The 22,069-nt window shown below is 37.0% G+C and overlaps 1 protein-coding gene across 3 annotated transcripts in view; it reads left to right on the top strand.

Annotated features, from left to right (window-relative positions):
* The window catches only part of VTI1A (vesicle transport through interaction with t-SNAREs 1A), a 306,175-nt gene that overhangs the window by 73,886 nt on the left and 210,220 nt on the right, over positions 1-22,069 (top strand). The window lies entirely within an intron of this gene.

Here is a 22,069-nt window from a genome sequence, read left to right on the forward strand (position 1 = left end):
AATTCTACATTTGTCTTAATATGCAGTTACATGTTGTCAGTTTACCCACCCGCGATGATTGCTAGCACACGGTGCGGTCTCCAGTTGTTTGCTCCGTTACGTGTATTTCTCACATGTAAAAATTAACATTTTAATCAGTCTAAATGCTGTGACCTAGGGGCGAAGAAGTAACCATCCCTCCTTTACCTTGCTTATTTATCCTGGTGTCGGAAGTGATTTCTAATAATCCTGTATTGTGTTGTTGTTGTTTTAAATCTTGGACAGAGCCTATAATCAGATATCAAGAAAAAAAAGTCACAGCTAGCAGCAGTGCTAATGTACATGATAATGCTTTTGGTTTGGATTAACACTAGTTTTTCTTTTCAGAAAGCACAGCCCTAATTTAACTTCTCATCTACTTAAAATAGGCAAGCTTTTTTATTATAAATGTTTCATGCAATGACTATTTGTTTTTACAGAGTAAATCAATATTCATTAACCCCTTCGTGGTCATCAGCTTCTTCTTACTGAGCTTTCTTTTTTTGCAAAGTATAGTTAATGTACCATCTGTTTAACAAATTTTAGATAGTCCTTGCCCAGTATGTACATCACAAAAATATACGATTAACATTTCCATCATATTTTACAATTTACTTCTCAAAAAATGTTTATTTTGGTAGAGCAGGTACAATAAAAATGATTCCAAATAATTTCTTTTGTGAATGGCCAGTGTTTCTCATTGCCCTGGGTTCATGGCCATTCTGTATTGACTGGCTTATGGGAGTAATTCTAAGAAACTGGGTAGGAAGAACACAGATGGTGTTGGTGTTATAGTCATGGTGAGAAAACTAAAGAAAACCATAAACCTCCCCAGATTTTTTAGTAGTAGAAGCAGCCCTTCTTTGTGAGATAATTGATAGGTTGCCTTTCAGTCCTGACTGGAATAAAAGCCAGCTTTTGTTTGTTTTGTCCTTGGGCTCACCTTTAGAAGTTACTGTCCTTGTGAAGAATGTGAATAAAGCAAAGAGCCCTGAGCATGAAGTCAAAGGATCAGGCTCAGGTTCTAGCTCTTTTTGTGTGACCTTGAGCCAATCATATAACCTCTCTGAGTCTCAGTGACTTTTGCAATAAAATGGACATAATATTGCCTGTCTTAGCATATTCCTAAGACAGGATGGCATATATGAAAATGTTTTATACACTATAAAACACTATACAAATATAAAAATTATTATTAATGTGTTGGTCATTTGATAACATACAAGCATTTATCTTTCTCTGTCTCCTAGAAAAAAATTTTGTTGTGATGAAAAATTTGTATAGATTAAAGGAATTTTTAAAAAGTGTTACCTTGACATCCTTGGGGAATGTAACACCATGCCTATAGAGCATGCTCATCATCAAGGAACCTTCTTTGATGAAACAAACCCTTGGCGAGCCTCTTCCCACCTGGGACTCGGCTGGGTTGGGGATATTCTTACTGTGACACTGATCACAGGGCTTGATTTAAGGACTGGGCTGCCTTTTCTCTTTCACTACATCATCCATGTTGTTCCTCCTGAAGGAAGTCATCAAAGAAGTTCATAGATCCTGGAGAGCCATGTATTGATCAAGGTTATAAGATTGAGTGGGATTTGATAGTTATTCTTTCTGCGTGTGCTAAAATATAGCATCCACATCAAACCAGCGGTACAGTCAACATGGAAAATGTCAATTGAAGAGTGGCCCAAAAACCAACCTCAGTCTTCTTGGACTTTTTAATGGTGGATTAACTACCATTAACTACTAAATGGTAGATTAACTATAAAGCTTTATACGATTAGGTAGTTGTTTGTCACATTAGGCTTGGGAACCTCTTACAGGCTATAAAACCAGGTCTGTGAGGAAAAGCAAGGCTAAGCTTTGTAGAGGTAAAGACAGCTGTGCCACTCACAGCCTCCACCTAGGAGTCATCCCGATAATTCCTGGGATGAGTTTGAACATGGATTGAGACATGAGAAAGCGAGCACAAAGCTTTATTTATTTATTTATTTATTTTTTTTTTTGGCTCTTGCTTCTTACTAAAGTAATGTGTGTGTGTGTGTGTGTGTGTGTGTGTGTGTGTGTGTGTGGCGGGGGGAGTAAGTGTGATGGGATACCCTGTTGCTTGTACATTTTGTGCTTCCCTGCTAGCTCTCAGCCTAGTCATGTCTAGTCAGTCAACAGCTCTGCCTTTGGGTTATGATATAAATTTTTGATACTAATCATTTTGTTATAGTAGCAGTAGAACAGCATTTTTCAAAAGGAAAAACTTTTAGAACTTATTGGTTTCTTTTTCTTAAAGACAATGAAATGCAAGGAGGGGGAGATGTGGAAGTATGACTTTTTTTTTTTTTTAATATATACCAAGCTTTATAGTTGGCACGCCTTCTCTCATAGTTACCTCAGGCCGCCTAGCTCAGGTGTTCCATTTGGTCATTGATCTTACAACAGGGTGCTGTTCCACTGCCAGTCTGTATTATTTCTGTATGTTTTCTTCTGGAAAACAAATAATTCTTAGAACTATAGCATTTTCATGAGAACGAGATCATTTATGTATGCCACTGTTTTTCTTTCTATTTGCCTATCTCTACAGGAAAAACAATCGTTAGTGGTATCAACTTACATTTTAAAAATCAAACAAATGTGTTTCATGTTAGGAACTTTTTTAAAGAATCGGAACAAATACATTTACAATGTGAGGTGACTTCCTTTATATCTTTAATTGTCTAAAAGTCTTGGCTGAACTACTGACAGAGTTTTCCTGAGCCTTTCAAGGGGTTATATGGAGATTATGGAGTATAAGAGAACAATACTGCAGCTTATCACATTCTATCCTTTGGTTCTTGATACTGTCCTTCAAGTCACCTTATTACTATTATTATTTTAATCAACTCACTATAGAACTCATTTAGAAATTTTAATCCGTTTTGGAAGTATCTATTAAGACAAAGTTTTTTTTATCCGACTTAAAGCCAGTCATTTTCTTTATCATTTCAGAAGCTTCTCCCATGGCTGCTGACATTTTCTTATCCTTCTACCTCTTCCTCATTATTTTAATTCTCTTCCTTTCTTCTCCTTTCTTTTTCCCTTCATCCCTTCATTCTCCTCTCAAGAAATATGAATGTTCACTATGTAGAATGTAATAATCTGATTCCAAAGTACAACTCCTTGAATGTATTAATGTATCATCCACAGAAAAGATGAATGGGTAAAACAGTGCACAAGAATAGAAACTAATGCCTAAGTAAAACTATTGTTAGTACGTTTTTATTGATTCTAGGAAGACAGGAAGGGAGAGGAAGATAGACAGAAACATTGATGTGTGAGAGAAACATCAATCAGCTGCCTCCCGTATGTATGCACCCAGACTGGGGACTGAACCCACAACCTGTGCACATGCCCTGACTGGGAATCAAACTGGTGACCTTTCAGTGCCCGGGACAACACACAACTAACTGAGCCACACTGACCAGGGCTAAAACTGTTTTCACTTATTCCACAAGCTTTTATTGAACTTCACTGAGTGTCAGGCACCTCAGCAATGCAGAGCTGGAATGACGAGATATTCCAGTCCTACGGGTTCTGAGTACAGAATGTTGTGTCTATAGACACTTGAGATTTTTTAAAAATATGTTTTTATTGATTTCAGAGAGAAGAAGGGACAGGGAGAGAGAGATAGAAACATCAATGATGAGAGAGAATCATTGATCAGCTGCCTCCTGCACTCCCTACACTGGGAATTGAGCCAGAAACCCAGGCATGTGCCCTGACTGGGAATCAAACCGGCGACCTCCTGGTTCATAGGTCAATGCTCAACCACTGAGCCAAATCCACCGGGGATAAACACTTGAGATTTTTAACTTAAGTAATTTTGTATAGGCACAGATTGAAATTTCAATATATGACATGTCCATATTATTGCAGCAATAACAAATTAACATTTTGTTTTACAATCTTGGAACAGAAAATGGGATTATACAATTGGGTTGATTTTAACTATTTTTATCTAAGCACATCTATTTTAGAGAAAATATATTTTTACAGAAAATTAAACTTATTGACAGAAAAGTTTTCTTTAGAAAATGTTTCTTCATTCATTATTTTGAGTGGTGGACCCTGTGGTTATGCTTTCAGAATTAAAGATATTTCTGCTTGAATATGCATTTTTTAATGCTGAGAAGGATTACTTGACCATGTTCTGTGAGTTTTAAAAAGTCTACCCAGTGGTAAAATAATAACTTGTACTGTGTAATGATCACTTACTTTAGAATTAAAACCCTATTTCAAGTCTCACATCTCAAAAAGCTGGGATTCTGCTCTGGAAAGAACAGAGGAGGTTGTCCTCTGGGTGAAACTCTTAACGAATATTTTCAAGTTGCGCTTAAGTTTACTTTGTAAGGTTCTCTGAGATATTGGTGCACTTCCCAGTGGTAAGAAAAGGATGCCATTTAAGCCCTATTTGGAGGACCTTCTCCTTAGGAGGTCCACGTGAATGCATAGGGTTCATTTTTAATCCATTAAAAAGTATTATACTCATTTTTAAAGGTGTCTTAAGCCATACTGCCTATCACTTTTCCAGTTGGTCTGTGAGACACACGTGAAGCCATTCTTATTCCGTGGCATCTCTGTGAGTTGAGAAAAAGAAAGACGACCAAAGCAGATGGCTGGAATGCCAATTTACTTTCAAATGTTATAACAGAGGATGGTTAAGCTTATGACCTTGTTGCACTGTGCTTGTATAACTTTCCTTGGGAATTTTTTTAATCAGGTTTATTTTCCCTTTGACTCCGATTTCCAGTGCCCAGAAGTCTTCTTTTCAGCAGTGTTTATGTACTTAACAGCATTTTCTGAGGTGGGCACTACAGAATTTTCACAGCATGGGTTCGTTGGGCTAAGACTTTGTGTACGACTTATATCAAGTGGAAAAGTTGACAGACATGAGCTTTAAAAATGGCTTTTTGTGTGTGCTCTCTCTCCATTTGAAGCTTTCGCCTGTATTTCCTGTTGGGCTACAGTGTTTTCCAACGTTGCCGTTAAGAGAACAAAGTCAACACTAAAAAAATAATTTTTTTATTGAAGAATATGTTTTTCCAAGTAAAGTCATTATCAAAGAGACTGTCATGGTGGGTCGTCATTCATGTGTGGCACAGTGTTGGCCTTTTGCATCTTGAGATATAAACTCGAAGTCATAGTTAAATAAATATCTATTTATTTAGAGAGAGGAAGGACCCTCCCTAAAGCCAAACAAGGAGAAAAGCTTTTTGAAGACTGTCCCTTTGGAGGAAAAATAAGCATGTTGTTGGGTAATCCTGCCATTATGTTCCTTGTTGGTAATCTCATCACAGCCAATGATCTAAGATCCTGGTCCACATTCAAAGGTTGGTATTTATGTCAACATAAAATATACCTTTACAATAGAGCTAATTTTCTTTATTTCCATTTTCAATGCTGTTTGCAACACACAGCACTGGAATGCAGCACAGTGGAACTTTAACATTTATTCAGAAAACAAATAATTGGCTCCTATGAAATTAGATCTGGACTGGGCTAAGTTGATCTCTGAAATGGCAAGTAAAATGCTGCCTTAAATTAATATGATTAGCAAGATTTGCACTGGTGAGTCAGGTAGGGGAGATAGTCAACACACCTGAAAGGGGTAATGGATTTTATGTAATTTAGGAAGGAACAGATCCTGCCACTGTCCTAGGCACTTAGAATATAAAGTACCTTTAATAAGCTGGAATGTCTTGGCAAAATATCTGTTAGGGAAATATCTATATATATAAAAGCCTAAGCAACCAAACAACCAGTGCTATGACACACACTGACCACTAGGGGACAGACGCTCAACACACAGGATCAGGCTCCCTCCTGTCTGGATCAGGCCTGTGGGGATCAAGCCAAAACCGGCTATCCAACACTCCCCAAGAGGTCCTGAATTGTGAGAGGGCGCAGGCCAGGCCGAGGGACCCACCAGTGCACGAATCCGTGCACCGGGCCTCTAGTATATCAATAAATCCCCATGATAAACGTAATTAGTGTATTTGAAGCAGGGTGGAGGGAATATATTAAGTCTATTTCACTGTGTCAGGGAAGACTCAGAAGAGGTGGGCCTTCTGGAATAAATAGAGGGGGAGAAGGGGAAGTGGGTAAACCATGAGCAGTCAGGCTCTGGGGCGAATACGTGGCTTATGAGACTTTCTAGAATGTTTCCTACGGACTATCTAATGCTTAACTTAAAAAAAAAAGATTTTTATTGATTTTTAGAAGAGGGGAAGGGAGGAGGAGAGAGAGAAATATTGATTCGAGTTCATGGGTTGCTTCCTGCACACCCCGGAGATGGAGATCAAGCCCACAACCTGGGCATATGCCCTGACTGGGAATCGAACCAGCAACCTTTTGATGTATAGGATGATGCTCCACCAAGTGAGTCACACCGGTCAGGGCTCTAATGCTCCTCTTAATTATTAAGTGTACTTGAAAGTGATAACATTAATTTTAAAAACATTTTTCCTCAAATTTTTATTGTTTCAGAATAACCTCCCCAATGATCCTATCCATTTCATAGTCAGTTGTGTAATTGTTTTTATTTAATACATTTGAACATTTTTAATGCTTCACATTATAAACTTTGGTAAATCTTAACCTTGTAGCATGTGCTAAAAATAATAACACTCATATTAGAAATAACACTGTATAAGCTACTTTGAAAATTTCAGACTACTTTTATATCTATTACCTCATTGTATCAATCAATAGTTAACTTATTTGAAATGGAAATTATTTGTTGAGATTAAGTACACTGATCCCCTGAATACTTTCTCAAATGCCATCAATTTTCACCAACCAGAAGGGCTTATTAAGTTTCATTTGGTTTCCCTCTTCCTCATTAGCATATCTATGAATTACCCATAATGTTCGAAGCTCTATGCAGACCTGTTGGTGATTAGGACCTGTTATTAAACAAACAAAACTCCATCTTAAGAAAGCTGCACAAATTTAAAGGATGGACCAATTTTTCTCCCTGGTGTTAGCATAGGACTTTTACAAAGTCATCTACATTTTTCCTGTAGGTGAGTTAAAGAGATTGACTGGAGTGACTTTGTTAATATAAAAAGGAGACCTTTTTTAAAAACACTGTGACTCCAAAAAGGTAAGCATGAAGATGGACCAAATATCTTATTGCCCCACTGATACTGCCTGCCAGCTGTGCATTTTCTTACTACAATGAACCCCCTCATTTTTATTGCTGTGTACAAGGTACAGCGTTTCATTTTTCTTCCTGCTTGGGCTTCCTGTAGAATGCACACCCCATATAGGTCTTTAAATTCCTACTGTTGTGCGAACAAGTCAGTCTTTCTGTTCTCTCCTTTGTTAACTGTAAACCTTGTGGAGCAACCACGCTTCCATGCCCTCCGTGAGTGGCTGGACTCTGCTCAAATTAAACGCCGTGAGATTATCAGCAGGTTACAAAGGTGGCGTGTATCTTTCTCTTCGGCATCTTTGTATAACATTGTCTTGATCTGGAAAATGCTAACAAACTCGAGTGAGCTAATCATCCCATACCCACCCACCCCTTGTAAATTAGGCCCTCATGCCCACCACATAAAAAGTAGGGAGAACACATCTATAACATTTGCTCTCCTGTGAGGATAAAAAAAAAGGTACACATAGAAAATGCATAGGAATTATTTTTTTAATCCAAGCATCAATTCAGATCACCTGTCTTTCACCTGCAGTGAAGCAAAATGGAATGTGTCTGGATCTTTGTAACTAAACATACCCAGGTTCAAATCTCAGATCTGCCACATAATAACTGGGAGATCTTGGGCAAGTTCATTAGCCTTTCCAAGTATTCGCTTCCTAACATATAAAAATGTTTGCAGGTCTTCTGTAGGGAGGTTGTTGTAACCTGCTGATAATCATACAGTGTTTAACTTGAGCAGAGTCTAGTCCAAATAAGGTAAACTATATAAAATACCCAGCACATGTTTGGTCCATCCGAGTGCTCAGTAGAAGTCGGATTCCACTTGCTACATTGTGTAGTTATTCTAGGTTCTGTGATAAATAAACCCCAAATGCCCCAGTAGCTGGGTGAAGTCAAGTTTACTTCTCACCTTTGGAACAGTTGAACACAAGTGTCCTTAGTGAGCAGATAGCCTCCGTGTGCTGATTCAGAAGTCCAGGCTTTTCCACTTTGTGGTTCTGCCCTGCCCTGCGGCTTTGGAGTCCTGGACATTCAGGCTCTAGCCCAGCGAAGAGAGAATGGAGAACACACACCACCCATAAAGCCCCATAGTTAGCTTTTGACACACATTCATTGTACAGACATTTCACAGGCAAGGACTAGTTGAATGGTGCCACTTACATGGAAGAGGACTAGGAAACATACTTCCACCTGGACAACCGCTTTCTAAGCACAACTTTACAGTATGGCTCAGTGGTTGAGCATCGACCTATGAAGGAGGAGGTCGCAGTTCAATTCCTGGTTGGGGCGCATGCCAGGGTTGCAGAATCGATCCCCAGTGGGGGCATGCAGGAGGCAGCTGATTGATGACTCTCACTCATCATTGATGTTTCTCTCTCTTTCCCTCTCCTTTCCTCTCTGAAATCAATAAAAATATATTTTAAAAAGAAAGAGAGAGAGAACCAGTACAGATGGGCAGTGTATTTATTCCTTGCCCACTTCATTGCCTTATACTCCATCAATTAAAACTCTGGCTAGTAACCACACGATAGGGAGAGGTGGAGGAGTAGATGGCACAGGTCAGGTTAGTGGTTGTAATCTAGAACTTGTGACAAGTGAAACTTATCTATGTTCTATTAACAGACACATTAAAAAGTCAGTATTGCCGAAACCGGTTTGGCTCAGTGGATGGAGCGTCGGCCTGCGGACTGGGGGGTCCCAGGTTCGATTCCGATCAAGGGCATGTGCCTGGGTTGCGGGCACATCCCCTGTGGGGGGTGTGCAGGAGGCAGCTGATCGATGTTTCTCTCTCATCGATGTTTCTGGCTCTCTATCTCTCTCCCTTCCTCTCTGTAAAAAAATCAATGGAATATATTGGAAAAAAAAAAGTCAGTATCATCTGCTTTCCTCTCTATAAGACATTTATCTCCATTTGCTTCTCAAATGTATATTCCTTAGATCTGTAACAAAAGATTATTCTGCTGCTCATGCTTTCATCTAAGTGTTGACAATAGACACAAGTCGGCAAATTTATTTACATCATTTCTAAACTATGTGCTCAAAGAACATTGCAAGCTGTCATAGCCAAGACCAACGTAAGGAAACAAGTGGCTGACTCTAATGTGGTATCCTGGATGGTGTCCTGAAACATTAGACAAAGTGTCTGAGGACATCAGATGAAAACGAAGGAAATATGAATAAAATATCGCCTTTAGTTCACAATAAGTATCAGTATTGGTTCTTTAATGGTGGCAAATGTAGCATAGTAATGTAAGATGGTAATAATAGGGGAAACTGAGTGTTAACTGTATGGGAACTCTCTACTATTCTGATTTTCCTGTAAATCTAAAACTGTTTTAAAAGAAATTTATTTTTTTTAAAGTACATTGCAATCGCAGTATCTTCATAGTTATTAAATGCCCATAGTACAACACTCAGTTGCCACAGACCCGACCTCTGTTTTATCACTGTAGAAAATTTAGCCTCTCTGGTAACTAACTGGACCCATGCCTATTGAAAGTGTCTTGCCCAGGTTTTGGTACTTAGTAAATGCTCAAGGAGAGTATGTTCCTTCTCTCTTTCCCCTCCCTCCTTCAGTGCTTCTAGTAATTCTAAAAGAACAATATGAACACTTACTTGGCCGTGAAAAGGATCGGGCTAATAAATACTCAATTTTAGGATGCTGGGGAACATGGATCTAATGTTCACGTGGTTCCCACCCCACTCCCCCCTCCCCCCACCCCCGCCCCCGCCAGCCATGTGCTGTCTTTCAGGTGAGACAGAAGGCGAGTTGACTTTCAGTGGTAAACATACAATGCAATATACAGATGATGTGTTATATATTGTACACTTTAAACCAAAATGATTTTATTCAATGTCACCCCAACACATTTAATAAAATAATAAAAAAGAAAATCCTAAGATGAAAAAGAATGAGTAGACCATTTTATTTATTAGAAGAATGATCATTAATAGTCAATATATTTTTCAGTCTAGAAAATTACAACAGACTGTATGATAATGATAAAAATGGTTTTATAAGACTATTGATATGATAATTTTTGCTCCTCTAAATTTCCTAAAATGATACTGTTTAATTTTAATTAAAAAATAACTTTCTCCATATTTAAAAGTGCCTAATATTTACTTTGAAGGCTTATTCCACATTATATTTCTCAAATAATTTAAAGCAAGAGCGAGAGATTCCATATGTCAATACTATGAACAAACATTTGTAATTAAAAAGATAATTTTCAGTTAGTTTTGTTCCTCCCTACTTAACCGCCCCAATTGTGTAACACTATTAGGATTTACATCTCAAGGTCAAGGTCCCTAAAAAGTCTCTAGTAACAGACTTTGAAAACTCTCTCTGTGTTTAGTTTCCTTGGCCTTCTTTGGTTATTCTGGCATCATAATGACATTTCCCTGATTTCTCCAAACACAGTTGTGCCCATTTCAGCAATATTCATATATGAAAGGAAGTGGAAGTTCCCATCCAGATGTGGTGACCCTTGAGATCTTATATTGACCTTAGTAGGTATTAACTTTTTAGATCAATAAGAGCTGTTATTGACCTCAAAGAAAAGTCAATATCTGCTTGTTAATTTGCAGCTTGAAAATGTTATGCATTTTGTTCTTCATTATTACCCTACTTATTTCAGCCTTTCAAAAAACATGTCTTTACTGTTTCTACCAGGAGATCATAATGTCAAAACATTTTAGTTTGGGTGTCTGAGGAGATGATCATTGGACATGGTAGTCATTCGTGAGTAGTTCATTTTAGTTTCTTATAAAATTACAACTGGCTGAGATTCATGCTCTTCAGGAAAGTGAAATATACTTAATTATATTGTATCCAATATAGTTTTTAACATTTGAGAAGCAATCTTAAGTGATCTGTGGTCCATGGTAGGAATATTCTCTCTCTCTCAAAATGAAAAGAAAGTTAAATCGGAAATAAGTAGTCTACAAAGCAATTAGTAATGTTTTTTTTGCTTTTTCTGTGTATAAATGAAAAAAAGCAGTGCAGAAAGATGAATGTTCAGCATGTACTTTTTATGTGGATAAACATTAAAAGCTTTTAGGTAAGGACTTCTTGTGTGGGTTTCAATTTTAGAGGTCTATGCTTCTGAAGTTTTATTGAGTGTTTAAGTTTTAAATATTGGTAGAGAAGTGGCTTTTCACATCATCATTGTTTTGTATATTAACATGGAAATGTCAAGTTTTACATAACTTGAAATGTCTCAGAATTGCCTATTGCTGAAATTCAAATGTCAGAACAATACTGCTGCACATATATGACTCTGATATTTCAACTCTTAAAAACCTCATAAATGATTCAGTATCACTTTGGCCTTGTTATGGTATAACTTTAAAAAGAGGCAGAGCAATTTAAATCTGGTTTAGGAAGTGCTAGTCTCATCCAGCCCAGGCATAGAGCCTTAATCTCTCATCCCATTCAGGATCATTCATCTTTTTTTGAAAATATGTAACCATTTTGATGAAGAATTTGAGTTTTCATGAGGATTCTTTCAGTATTTTGCACCAGTGCATAATGAAGCTATTTCATTTTTGGCTTATATCCTATTAGTTCTTTGTTATGGAGTCCTCTATATAAATAATAATAATAATAATAAGCTTTTTTTCAAGTGATGAATGCTTTCTAGGCCATCAATGATAGATAGAGGCAAAATGGCCTATAGAAATGACCTTCTACTATTAATTTACTTTTCCAAAATTTGCAGTTTCTATACATTTATATTTTAAAATCTCACAGCTGGAGTGAGCCTTCGATGTGACAGACTGGACTTTGTCATCTGGTACAGAAAACTGAATATTGATGTCTAGTCCCTATTTATTGCTGCTTTAAGTTTTTTGCTTAAAACTCTCAAATACTGTTGATCATGATCGGTAGATTAATAGTTGGAAATAAAATAGCCTTACTAGCCCCATATTTTTATATTATTTCCTTTCTTGTGGAAAAAAAAAATGCTTACCCCAAGGGAACTTTATCATTTGAAGAAGCTTATTTTCATACATGTTCCTAATAGCCTGTTTTACTTCTTTTTCTAAGATACGATGTTATGACAATTAAAATATGCCAACATTTCAGTATGATTACATTGAGATGTTTGGGGTCTTACTAGTCCAGAAATAAAAAACGCCATTAGGGTCAGAGCTTGGAGTGTGTACCTTGGCGTGTTTCATTTTTCCTCTGCTGGAAGATTAGTGGAAAATAAGCTCTGTAAATTAAATTTTACTGCAAAATCATCTTCCGTTGTTCAGCAGTGAAGATAATATTGAGTGATAAGGTTGGAGTGGGCTTTGTATAAAGCAATTACAGCATGAAGACTACAATCTGAATGAAAAATATTGCTCAAGGTTTCTTGTAATCTGTAGAAAACTGCATTTGGGGAATATACTTAAAATCATCTGGTTTGATACAGGTGATTATAATAAACAAGATATATTGCAGCTTGAAAGCAGCATTACTGAATGGTTTTAACGACCATTTATATGTAGTGAGAGGTACAAATTTGTATATATGCATGTTTTTTTATGCTTGAAAAATTATAATTTTGAAAATTCTCCCTATACTGGAGTTCTTTCCTTTTTTAAAATTTATCTTTAGTGTTGAAAGTTATACCTTGTACCCTTTTCCCCCTCATTGATCCCTTCTAGCCCATCCCCTCCCCTGGAGTTCTTTCTATAAAGCTTGCTTTGTCCAGTGAGCCCATCTCTCTCTTTAGATAACTGCATATGAAAGTTAAGATCAAAATGTCCACTGTGTGTTTTACTCTCATGTTGGCCCTTGTAAAGAGGGGTTTCTATTCCAGGTCTTCATTGTGTCGTCAAAGAAGCACCTGGTCCTTTAATAACTTTATTTACACATCACCTCTTGAGTTTGGTCTTTACATAGCAATTACAGGTAAGAACAAAGACGTTGTTCTTGAACTATATGGAAAATCCTTGGTTTGCCAGGCCCTCCTCCAAGTAAACCTGAAGAAAAAAACATGTGCATGTGTGTATACATGCATGTGTGTGTTCCCCTCTCCCTCCAAATCCAGTTCCTGCATGTTTCCTGGCCTTATGTTCCTTCCCACCCATCAGCCAGGACACATTTAGTGGGTGTCTGACATGAGCAAGTTAGCGACACAAGGTACTGGAATGAAGATAGATTATGGCTTGGTCAGCTTTGGGGCTCCATCAGAAGGAATTGAGCATCTCAGAGTATTATACAGCAGAAATCATGAAAGGGCACTCTTTGTTACATAATGTGCAGAGAATCCTGTCATCCTTTAATTAAAAAAAAAAGCCATCCCCTTTAATAAATAGTAACCTAAAAGAAATAAAAGTTCCGGAGAAGACTATGGAGGCTTATCAAGATGAAAATAGCCCATTAAGAAACGATCTGAACCAGTTTTGAGAGCAGAGCCCGAGACCTGGCCCGGGAGGCTTTGGCTAGGCGAAGTTCACTCGGTGCTGGGCACAGACCAGCTCCACAGGCCCCAACTTTATTAGTGTGGAGATAAGCTGATTAGGTCTTGTCAATCAAAGGTGCCCATATCTCAGTTGAGAGACACACTCTCTCTCCATTTTTCTTTAAGCATTGAAGCAGGCAACAAAGAGAGAGATGTGTGGTAGGCATCCCCACGGTTGTCGCCATGCAGGGTGCAAGGGTCCTGTGATGATGCGGTGACTGTATTAAAGAGTACATCAATTTGTTTTAAAGTGTTTTGATTTTTTATGGTGGCATTAAGAGAGAGAACATTGTGGTTGCAGCTTTACTAGAAAGCAAAGAGTTCTAGAAGAAGAAAAAAAAAAGTGTTTCTTTGAAGCCTACCAGGGCTTTGAATCTTGCTGTGCCAATGGGCGCTTAAGTGCTCCCGTAACTGTAACCTCAGATCCACCATCAGCTTAGGAACTACCTTCCCCTGCAAAGTATTCATTTAGAGGAACAGGAGAAAAATGTTTACATTGTCCTAATCCATAGTAATGTTTATCAACTACAAATTTTTATTTCTTTTTTAACGATTGAAGATGTTGGATGAACATATAACATATTGGTTATTCTGATGTACCCTGACTCGGCTGTATACAACAGAGATCGTTCTAAATGTCCCCCAAGCACAGATTGGCAACTTTCCTCCATTCAGTTGTTTTGTACACAATAAGGAAGGCCTTGTCTCGTATAAACCTGACTAATAAACTCAGGTTGTCAAAATGGAATTCTGTAGGGCTTCAGCTTGAGACATCTCCTCCAGTCAGTATTGAGAGAAAGGGAGAGGGAGGTGCAGGGGGGAAACCTGGCCTTTTGTTCTTCACATCTGAAGTTTGCTCACTGCAGGCTGCCTCCCCACTTCAAATGCAACAACCGAAAGGACCCCGGCCTCTCCTTCCCTCTCCCTACCTGCATCCCCTGAGCTGCAATCCTGCACAGCTGCGTTGGATGATTTCTTTATCAGCTATTCTTCCCTTCCCTCTACCCGTTCCCCACTAACCAATCAGGCAGCCCTCTGAGGAAGGACTCCTGCTGCTTTCAATAAAGTGTGACTCCCGTACATGCAGGTCCACACAGCCGTTCTAGATGTCGCCTGTCACAGCACAGCACAGAGAGGTAGCGTGTCCCCACACTTGGGTACCTTTATGAGGTGTCCTCTGAGGAAAATAAAAGTTTTTGGAGATGAAGACAGGACTAGTCTGATGTGGAGAAGGTAGTCCATCTTACACAGCTGATTACCCGGAGTGGGCACACAGATAAGTAGGTGTGCGCCATGCACGTATTTGAATGTGCTCATGGCATGTGTCCCGCTTTTAGGGCAGGTGAGGTAGTAAAAACTCGTTTTTCACTGGTTCTGTACACTCCCAGACAAGGAGTCTCCGTGATGACTCTGTTCCAAAGAGTATGTGACATTGAAGTGCCTCTAAGTTAGAGAGATGAGGGTCAGTGATGCTTAGAAATAAGTGTACTGTGATATATACAGATTCTCTATTCAGGATTCTTTGCTTCGAGAAATTTTATTACCTGATTTATCTTTATCTCAATAAGGTCTTTAGAATGCTCACTTTTAAATCCTCACCTGAGGATATGTTTTTATTGACTTGAGAGAGAGAGGATATATATATATATATATATATATATATATATATATATAGAGAGAGAGAGAGAGAGAGAGAGAGAGAAACATTGATGTGAGAAAGTAACATGTATCAATTGCCTCCTGTACTCACCCCAACTGGAGATCGAACCCGAAACCTAGGTATTTGTCTTGACTGGGAATCGAACCTGCAACCTTTTTGGTGTTCAGGACGTCACTTCAACCAACTGAGTCACCTGGCCAGGGAAGCATAATCATTTTTTTTTATGAGAAAAAAAAATAGCATGCAACTTTCCAGAAATACCTTTAAAAAAATACATATGGATACAGTCACATGTTGGACATGCATATCTCTAGCCTGTATAAGGAACTTGGCCGAGCTTCTCATTGTTTAGGTTTCTAGTTCATTGTTTAGGTTTCTTCAGAGAAGATTCTCCTGACCACTCCATTAAAGTAGCTTTTCTCTCATCTCTTACCAGGCCCCTCTCTCAGAGCACTGGTTGTAACCAAGGATAAACCATGAATCAGACTTGTCTTCCCCAGAAGAATGTGCGCTTCCTGGGGGGCATTTTGCTGAATGAATGAAAGAAATGGGCAGCTCTCCTCCTTTATTACAAAGGAAAGTGCTTATTTTCAAAAGTCCCCCACTAACCTTTAGCGTTGCAATAAGTGTGGCTACTTCCCAGCCCACGTTTACGGAGCAACGTTGGGGCTTTGTGATGTTTTAGGATTTGACTTTTTCTACCTCATTATGTTGAAATTCTTAATACATTTAAGTACTTCTCTCAAAAATACCAGTGCATGTGGTTTTCAAAAAAAATATTAGCTTTTACTCTGCAGAGTGATAATTAAGAAAAGTCTACTCTACTTAAACTAGTTCACCACCCAGTTGCTGCCTACTTGTTAATAAGCATTTGGTGGTAAAGATTGTAGCCAGTAATGAGTCTGGATTCCCTTTTTAGTTTACCACTTAACTGTAGTTGTTGAGCTTTGTTGTCTCCATTTACCAATTATAATTTCATAAGTTTACTTGGGTAATTGTTTTTAGGCTATAAAATTAATAGTAAAAATTAGGTTTCTGTATTATAATGTTGCCTTATCATGAGTTCGAGTATGTTTGTTTCACAGAAAGGAGTTTGGGAAGAAATGGTTAGACTGAGAGGCATTTGCTAATAGTGTCTTGGTCATCAAGTAAACTTTAGTTTTCCACTTTATTATGTGATAAGTAAAACACGTAGCCATTTCTCTTTTATTGCTTATAAGGATACACCAAATATTTAAATTGTTCAACATTAAGCTGTAAACATCTTCAGTTCATAGCAGTGACTTTGGAAAATTACCTTTTTTAATGTAGAAGCTAAATTCAAAAGGGAATAAGATATTTTAACGTGATTCTCTGATCACTGATAACTGAACATTTCTGTTAGAATAATATAGGGAACTGCACACCAAAATAGATCATGCTCAGAATCAGCATTTGAAAAAGCATGCTTGAAAAAAAGTCTTTTAAAGAGTGAATTTAGGGATACACTAGAAATGATGGAAGACTATTACAAACTAAAGGCCACTCTTATTTCCCCCTCAGAATCGCTTTCCATGAATAAATACTATTTTGAGTTGCTTTTATCATCAACATTCCACCCCCTAAATTAAAAAAGAATCTATCATTGAACTCACTTTCTAATGTACCAGAATTTACTAATGCCACTAGATGCTCTTATTCCTTGAGACACTACTTTTAAATTTGTAAAGATAGAAGGAGTATTCTGAGTCATTTGATAAACTTTTCTTCAGGAAAAGAACTTTTTAAAAAAATAAATAATGTCAAATGCTTATTTTTCTGCCTCTTAAGTGACCTTTCACGCAGAATATTCCTGATTTATCGCAAGTAAACAGATGTAGCTTATGACACCAGAGGTTTAAGGTAACATCATTAAAGAACCAAAATTCAAAAGCAATGGTGTTTTACTATTTAAAAACAATCCATATTTTTTCATATTCTTCCTTGAGGCATTAATGTTTGTTCAAGAATTAGAGGGTGTGATGTTCTGTTTCTTTATGTTTACCTTGCAATTCTGCTCGACAGTGTTTATTTCTGAAGATAAGTATGAAGTGTGAGTATATTTAGAATAATTGAGTCAATATTACCTTTAGGATGTTGTATTTTCCTAAGGAACAAATACAAGGTAACTTCCAAAAATGGAAGGATTTAGAAAGCAGTTTTATCTTTGTGTGTGTGTGTGTGTGTGTGTGTGTGTGTGTGTGTGTGTACATAAATATAACTATATTTTATAACAGCATCTAAGTGTCTCTTTATTCAGGTGGTTTTATCATAGCAATCACATGTTGTAGGGAGTTCTTTTGTACCATTAATAATAACTAAGACACAATCATCTTTTTGAGGGAGAAAAAGAGAGAGAAGAGGGAAAAGCTGGAATTTGAAAAGGAGGGAATCTGTTCCTATTCCTTCCCTGAGGCTGAACTGTTTATCACTCTATCCTCATTCGATAAAAGCGAATTTCATAATAAAATTTTCCCTAATCGGGCCCTGTCACTGAAGGTGTCTTATCGCTGAGAGGAAAATGACACCGATCCTATCGGAAAACAGAAACGATGTCACCATGTTCCCAATCACAGCTCTTCAGCCCCCATATCTACCTTCTCCACAAACACCAAGCAGTGCTTTTTTCATAAGAACATCAAAACCCAGCAAAGTCATTAAAATTGCACCCGCGTAGAGTTGCAGGGACCAGCCGCACTAGCGCAAAATGGGATGTGGGAAAACAGACTCTCTAAATGTGCTAATTCCATTGTCACATGTTTACAGCTTAATTTTAATCAGTTAAAAAAGCCACACATTGCAATAAATTGGCATTATCTTCTGTGACACCAGAAGACACAGTTGGTTCAAGGATTTAGAGGGTCACTGGCAACAGTATATAGTATTACAGACAAAGTATTTTTACGCTTGAACTACGGTAGCTAAGGTACAATCCCCAGTTAAGACGGCAGACAAAGGCTAGAACCCACATTGCACTAAGTTCAACTTGCAGACCACCTTCATCTTTGGTGGACTTTGTATGCAAAACAAAGAATTTGAAGACATTTTTTTAAAGAGTAATTTATTCATCTTATAAAAAAATTTTTAAGTAGCCTTTCAGTGCTGTAGCCTTATTGCATACTTGGCAATAGACCAAATGGTCTTTCCATGCGTCCTCTCAGTAGACTTGTTTTCCAGTCCCGATGTTTCATTGACTGTGTTTACATTGACCATTCGACTTGCGAGCCTAAACAAAGATACATTAACACGCTTGAGGAAATGCAAACAGAAAATAGTGTCATTGACAATTGTTGGGAGGCCAACAATGAAAGACTGTCTCTAATGGTCTTAATTTATTAACGTCAAATTAGCACCAATATATTTTTACACAATTAAGTTTAGAAATTGCTGAAGTAGAAACTGTTGGCAAATTTAATTTTAATTTGTTCCATGGGGTTATTCTTTGGATATACGCGTCTCTATTTCAAAGCAGATTAATCCCTTGGATATGGACTGGCTTTTCTGCATAAGACTATCTGAATAGTTTTTGGACCAAAAGATTTCTTTTCTGTGGCAAGGTGTAAGATGTCACTTCAGTTCTCAAATTTAGTATCTTAGCTTTGTAACCTGTCAATACATGTATGTGAGACACATAAAGTTTTTTCTAAAGCCTCACATGATTAAAATATCAACTAAAATGTTGAGAATTGTCACACTTTTAGTTTGTGAATTAACAATAGGTGCAAAAAATCTCAATTTCATCCTGAAACTAGTTTATTTTCCTTTTTAATTGACAAATCTGGCCTTGAGGGAGCAAAATAAATAAATAAATGCAACCACAACTTTTATGGATTGAAAAGAGCTGTAGGGAATTAAATCATTTGGCAGTGACTGAAAAAAATAAACATTTGACTGACTTTTGTTTTAACTTTTGTTTAACACTTTGTTGATTTCTTTCTTTCTACCCAAAGCAACAGAAAGAAAAGATGAAGTAATAGTGAGCCAGAAGTAAACGGAAATAATTTTTCAGTGCGTCGTGCTTGTCTTCACTGTGAGCTTAGTTTTCTGTCGTCCATGTCAGATTGATCAGACCTCTGCTGTGTGATTGAAGTACTTTTTTTAAAAAACCTCTGATTGTGAAGTTAAGACAGCGAAGTTATAGAGCCACGAAAACAGTGTTTTCTGATTGCGCTCGTCTTACCACAGAGGCTGTCTGAGTTATTGCACTTGGTCCATGTTTAAACAGCTTTAGTAAATTTACAGGGTCACTCTTTATTTCCTCTCTCTGTTTCTTTCTCTCTCTCTCTCTCTCTCTCTCTCTCTCTCTCTCTCTCTCTCTCTCTCATAATAGAGAAGAAGAATGAGCGCAAATTTCATACTCAGTCTTTTTCTCCGTTAGGATTAGCAGGCAGCTCTGCATGAAGGGAGGAAAGTTGGGGCCTATGGAAAAGACTTCACCAATTGATGGCTCTTGGCTCTTTTAAGGAGCCACACACACAAATAACAGGAGAGTTCATTGTGTACGGTGGAATGCTAGCTTTCGTTAAATATCTAAAAAATGGTTTCATTGATTTTGCTCGGATTTTACTAGTAGCTGTGGTTCTTTGTCAATGATTTGTTTCTTGACTTTTTTTTTTTTAGGAGATGAGCTAGTTTAAATTTCCAAATATATACATATATTTTCCTCATTGTGTGTCAAATTAAAAATGTGTGGGTGATGATCATTATGTGCAGCCTTAAAGGGAAATGGCCACCACCGCCCCCTCTGTATTTGACTGGAGACCCATAGGATGTGTTGATTGAAGGAGATTTATGGAAGGAAATGTATTTATCAAGTCATACATGAGGTAGCAGAACAGGTTTTATTTAGCCTTCCTTTCACCATAAAACAATGGGCCTCTGTTTAATTAACCTGATACAAGTGTTAAATTGCAATAATGTTCCTGATTTAAAATTTGTAATGTATGTATTTAGTGTCTTTGGGGGAAGATCTATCTTAAAGAGATTACAAATCACTGTGTCCTATGTTAACCTGAGAGGAAACAACTATTGAAATATTAACTCGGCCACAAAACAGCATTCTTATTTTGATTTTTGGCTGTGGAGAAAACAGAAAAATTTCAAATTTATTCAGAGGCTACTTAAAACCAATTAAAAACTATAATGCTGCATGTTTAATAAAAAAAGACCTTTTTATTTATTTATATTTACTCTATTTTAAATAGTTTTGCAAAAAGCAGTGAAAATCATGATGCAATAGAAACTGAATTCTTTCATGTATCCCTCTTACAGAACCATATTATAATTTTAAACCCTATGTATAACCTAAACAACTGACTGTACAGTTAATGTTGTATTATACTTTTCTACACATAGGCTGCGCCATTGAGCCACTGGTCAAAGAAATGTTTCTAGCTTGTAGTGAAGAGATGGGAATGTAGAGTACATGAAAAGGACTGGCTCTCAGCTTTTTAAGTATTTGCTACTATAATTAATGTATAAAAAGCATATTTTGATATACTTAACTATCATTTTTTGATCTTTTAGGATATGATCTAATAATTTTAAATGTAATGCTTTTTTAAAAACACAGGTATTCTTCCCAGTGTTAAGTATTTGTTTCCCACAGATATTAGTAAATGTATAAGAAAAACATAAATCTAGGTAAAATACAGTTTTTAACTTGTGAAGTCATTTTAACATTTTTTATTTGACTGAGGACTATTTACATTTATTATAACTTAAAAGAAAACACGATTTAAAGCAACTTTGAAGGGTCAAACATAATTAACACAAATATGTGCTTGGAAATTTTACATTAAAATCTATTGACTTCCATATCTACAAGAGAAATTTGTGAAGTTAAGGTGAATATTGTTCTTTCTCTGATGGAAGATAAGGAACTGTTCGATAAATCTAAGTAAAAACAATTTGGAGTTATGGATAATCATTGCATTTTCCTTTCATTTCCATTAATATTGGGACTGCTAACATGAAAAACTATAGTAATGTCTCTATTGCATTTTTATACTTTGGTGCAAGAATTACATAAAATAATAAATTTAAAATAATATTTACAACTATATTACATTTCAACCCAAGTGTCCCTTAACTTTTATGTACTGGAAAATAAATTTTAAGTACAATCAGATACTTTTAATAAATACAGGGTGTCTCCAGAAATGTATATACACTTTGAATAATTATAAAAGAGGTGTTTATTAGGATACATTTGATTTTTAAAATATAATTGAATCAGCTGTTAAAGTGTGTGTACTTTTTGGGGGGCACCTGTATATGTGAAAATTAAGCTTAAAATATGTACAGTTAAACGTCATTCTTTAATCTTTGTATTTTGTAGATCTTCAAATTCTCAACACAGTGCTCTGAGACTATTTCTTTGCATAAACACATCTTGGGTAAATCATTGTCTTCTTATTTAATAGCGTGACTGAATGAGAATATTGAGGTATTTCTCTCTGCTAATAGTGGAGAAGTTTGTGATAAAAGAAAATTTAAGCAATGATATTTACACTTAGCCAGGGCAAAAGTTATGGAAGTGTTAGTGTCATTGGCAAAAGCAGGTCCTGCTCGGATCCTCAGTGTGTACGGCTTTGCACGCTCATGCCCATAAATGCCCCCTCATAACACCCCACCACTTCCGATATGAATCTTCAGGGAAAAGTTTCTAGAAAGTATGTTCACCAGCCAGTCATGTGTTAAAGAGGTCGTTCCAGTGTTTAT

Source organism: Myotis lucifugus, unplaced genomic scaffold (genome assembly GCF_000147115.1).
Source record: "Myotis lucifugus unplaced genomic scaffold, Myoluc2.0 scaffold_44, whole genome shotgun sequence".
NCBI classification, from domain to species: domain Eukaryota; kingdom Metazoa; phylum Chordata; class Mammalia; order Chiroptera; family Vespertilionidae; genus Myotis; species Myotis lucifugus.